The sequence below is a fragment of the Arachis stenosperma genome, chromosome 9 (genome assembly GCF_014773155.1).
Source record: "Arachis stenosperma cultivar V10309 chromosome 9, arast.V10309.gnm1.PFL2, whole genome shotgun sequence".
Taxonomy (NCBI): Eukaryota; Viridiplantae; Streptophyta; class Magnoliopsida; order Fabales; family Fabaceae; genus Arachis; species Arachis stenosperma.
Genome location: NC_080385.1, coordinates 109,570,844 through 109,575,376, shown reverse-complemented (window position 1 = coordinate 109,575,376; position 4,533 = coordinate 109,570,844). Strand labels below are relative to the sequence as shown.

General features: G+C 42.9%; 1 non-coding gene across 1 annotated transcript; it reads right to left on the bottom strand.

The window, feature by feature from the left end:
* Positions 1-2,106: 2,106 nt before the first annotated feature.
* On the bottom strand, positions 2,107-2,210 carry LOC130952358 (small nucleolar RNA R71). The gene has a single exon (XR_009074538.1). It is a non-coding gene; the product is annotated as a small nucleolar RNA R71 (small nucleolar RNA).
* Positions 2,211-4,533: the final 2,323 nt, after the last annotated feature.

The window sequence follows — 4,533 nt, the reverse complement described above, 5'->3', positions numbered from 1 at the left end:
ATGCATGCCACAAGAATCGAACACAGAACAAGGAAGAAGCAAGGAACTAAGGTTGAGTGCCGTGCCAAGAAGCCAAGGAAAATGATGTAGCGTGTGCGTCCGCCCAGGTTCGAACACGGGAATGCATTTTGGAAACACTGCCCTGCCCTCCGCGAGGGCAGGGCAGCATTTTGTGTGTGGCGCACCAAGAAACAATTCTGGCGCACCAAATCTCGACCCTGGCAGCACCATTCGCGCACCACGCACAATCTGGCAGCACCATATTTTTCTGCCCTGCCCTTGGCGCGGGCAGGGCAGCGTTTTGCGCGCCAAGCATGCACCAGCCGCACCAATCTTCCGCACCAAGCATCAATTTTCTGCCCTGCCCTCCACAAGGGCAGGGCAGCCTCCTGGGAGCAACTTCTCATGGGCCGAAAATTCAAATTAAATCCCCATTTTAATTCATTTCTTCACCAATTCAAAAGCCCATCCAAATCCAAAAATCCAAGAATAGAAAGTGTATAAATAGGAGTTAGTTTGATGTAATTAGGGACCTTTACTTTCACTTTTGAACTTTTGACTTATTTTGCACTCTCTTTGAGCTTTGAATTTTTGACAATTGTTCTTGAGAGACTTGACCGAGAGTTCAGAGGATTAAGGGAGAATTGACTGATCTCCTTCCTCATTTTTGCTCGGGCAATTCTACTCTTCTGTTTCTGAGTTTTGGGTGTGAGGAATTGAGGAAATTCTGTCTCAATTCCCATTCAACTCTCTTCAATTCTTTTTCTGCACAATTCAATTTCACTTCTGTTACTTTTACTGCTTCTTCTTCAATTGTCTACCAATTGCTTTGAGAACTTGGATCTAGGAAGGCAAATAGAGATCTAGGCTCTGCTACCTAGTCTCTTGAGACCTGAGACCCCATTTTACTTTTGGTTCTTCTGTGAACCTTGTTGCATTTTAATTTCAATTTCTGTTTGAATCTTCATTGCTTCCAATTCAATTTCTGCCCTCTTAATTGTTGCAATTTACTCTCTCTTTGTTTAGATTCTGCAATCCCAGTCCTCAAACCCCTTATACATTCAAGCAATTTACATTTCTTGCCATTTAAGTTACTGCAATTTACATTTCTTGCACTTTAAGTTTCAGTTATTTACTTTCCTGTTCTTTAAGATTCTGCAAAATTTACTTTCCTGTTCTTTAATTTCCTGCACTTATCCCTTTCCCCTTTACATTTACTGTCATTTACTTCCTGTTAAACACAAATCACTCAACCAAAACTTGATTCGCTTGACTAAATCAACCACTAAACTAAAATTGCTCAATCCTTCAATCCCTGTGGGATCGACCTCACTCATGTGAGTTATTATTACTTGATGCGACCCGGTACACTTGCCGGTGAGTTTTGTGTTGGATCGTTTTCCACACATCATAACTCCTTCTTAATGCACAATTCGAACTCTATCTAATCAAGTTCGAATTCTTCTACCTCTTCCTTCTAATTTTCTTTTCCTCTGACACCTCAAGGAATCTCTATACTGTGACATAGAGGATTCCATATTTTCTTGTTCTCTTCTCTTTCATATGAGCAGGAACAAAGACAAAGGCATTCTTGTTGAAGCTGACCCTGAACCTGAAAGGACCTTGAAGCGAAAGCTAAGAGAAGCTAAGGCACAACTCTCTGCTGAGGACCTGACCGAATTCTTCAAGGAAGAAGAAACCATGGCAGCCGAAAATAACAACAATGCCAACAATGCAAGGAAGGTGCTGGGTGACTTTACTGCACCTACTCCCGACTTCTATGGGAGAAGCATCTCTATCCCTGCCATTAGAGCAAACAACTTTGAGCTTAAGCCTCAATTAGTTTCTCTAATGCAACAGAATTGCAAGTTCCATGGATTTCCATTGGAAGATCCTCATCAGTTCTTAGCTGAATTCTTGCAAATCTGTGACACAGTCAAGACTAATGGGGTTGACCCTGAGGTCTACAGACTGATGCTATTCCCTTTTGCTGTAAGAGACAGAGCTAGAATATGGTTGGACTCTCAACCTAAAGAAAGCCTGGACTCTTGGGAAAAGCTAGTCAATGCCTTCTTGGCAAAGTTCTTTCCACCTCAAAAATTGAGTAAGCTTAGAGTGGAAGTCCAAACCTTCAGACAGAAGGATGGAGAATCCCTCTATGAAGCTTGGGAAAGATACAAACAATTGATCAGAAAATGTCCATCTGACATGCTTTCTGAATGGAACATCATAGGTATTTTCTATGATGGTCTCTCTGAACTATCCAAAATGTCTTTGGATAGCTCTGCTGGAGGATCTCTTCATCTGAAGAAGACGCCCACAGAGGCTCAAGAGCTCATTGAAATGGTTGCAAATAACCAATTCATGTACACTTCTGAAAGGAATCCTGTGAACAATGGGACAAATCAGAAGAAAGAAGTTCTTGAGATTGATACTCTGAATGCCATTTTGGCTCAGAACAAGATATTGACTCAACAAGTCAATTTGATTTCTCAAAGTCTGTCTGGAATGTAAAATGCACCAAGCAGTACTAAGGATGCTTCATCTGAAGAAGAAGCCTATGATCCTGAGAACCCTTCAATGGAAGAGGTGAATTACCTAGGAGAACCCTATGGAAACACCTATAATTCTTCATGGAGAAATCACCCAAATTTCTCATGGAAGAATCAAGAGGGACCTCAACAAGGTTTCAATAACAATAATGGTGGAAGAAACAGGTTTAGCAATAGCAAGCCTTTTCCATCATCTTCTCAGCAACAGACAGAGAATTCTAAGCAGAACCCCTCTGACTTAGCAACCATGGTCTCTGATCTAATCAAAACCACTCAAAGTTTCATGACTGAAACAAGGTCCTCCATTAGGAATTTGGAGGCACAAGTGGGACAGCTGAGCAAGAAAGTTACTGAACTCCCTCCAAGTACTCTTCCAAGCAATACAGAAGAAAATCCAAAAGGAGAGTGCAAGGTCATCAACATGGCCGAATTTGGAGAGGAAGGAGAGGAAGTGGACGCCACTGAGGAAGTCCTCAATGGGCGTGCACTAGCCTCCACAGAGTTCCCTAATGAGGAACCATGGGAATCTGAGGCTCAAAATGAGACCATAGAGATTCCATTGGACTTACTTCGGCCATTCATGAGCTCTGATGAGTATTCTTCCTCTGAAGAGGATGAGTATGTCACTGAAGAGCAAGTTGCTAAATACCTTGGAGCAATCATGAAGCTAAATGACAAGTTGTTTGGAAATGAGACTTGGGAGGATGAACCCCCTTTGCTCACCAAAGAACTGGATGACTTGTCTAGGCAGAAATTACCTCAAAAGAAACAAGATCCTGGGAAGTTTTCAATACCTTGTACCATAGGCACCACGACCTTCAAGAAGGCTCTGTGTGACTTAGGGTCAAGTGTAAACCTCATGCCTCTCTCTGTAATGGAGAAGCTAGGGATCTTTGAGGTACAAGCTGCAAGAATCTCACTAGAGATGGCAGACAACTCAAGAAAACAAGCTTATGGACTTGTAGAGAATGTTTTGGTTAAGATTGAAGACCATTACATCCCTACTGATTTCATAGTCCTAGAAACTGGGAAGTGCATGGATGAAAACATCATCCTTGGCAGACCCTTCCTAGCCACAGCAAAGGCTGTGATTGATGTTGATGGAGGTGAACTGATCATTCAAGTGAATGAAGAATCCTTTGTGTTTAAGGCTCAAGGATATCCCTCTGTCACCATGGAGAGGAAGCATGAAGAGCTTCTCTCAAATCAGAGACAAGCAGAGCCCCCACAGTCAAACTCTAAGTTTGGTGTTGGGAGGCCACAACCAAACTCTAAGTTTGGTGTTGAACCCCCACATTCAAACTCTAAGTTTGGTGTTGGGAGGTTCCAACATTGCTCTGAGTATCTGTGAGGCTCCATGAGAGCCCTCTGTCAAGCTACTGACATTAAAGAAGCGCTTGTTGGGAGGCAACCCAATGTTATATTTTATCTATTTTCTTTTGCTATTTTATTTTATTTTGTAGGTTGATGATCATAAGAAGTCACAAAATCAATTGAAAAAGCAAAAACAGAATGAAAAACAGGAAGAAAAATAGCACACCCTGGAGGAAGAACCCACTGGCGTTTAAACGCCAGTGAGGTTAGCAGTTGGGCGTTTAACGCCCAGTCTGGCACCATTCTGGGCGTTTAACGCCAGAAAGGGGCACCAGACTGGCGTTAAACGCCAGAAAAGGGCAAGAACCTGGCGTTAAACGCCAGGAATGGGCACCAGCCCGGCGTTTAACGCCAGAAATGGCTCAAAACGTGATTTTGAATGCCATTTGGTGCAGGGATGACTTTTCCTTGACACCTCAGGATCTGTGGACCCCACAGGATCCCCACCAACCCCACCACTCTCTCTATCTTCTTCACCCATTCACCAATCACCTCAATACCTCTTCCCCAAAAACCCTTCACCTATCAAATCCCATCTTTCTCTTCACCACTCACATCCATCCTTCATAAAACCCCACCTACCTCACCCTTCAAATTCAAACCACTT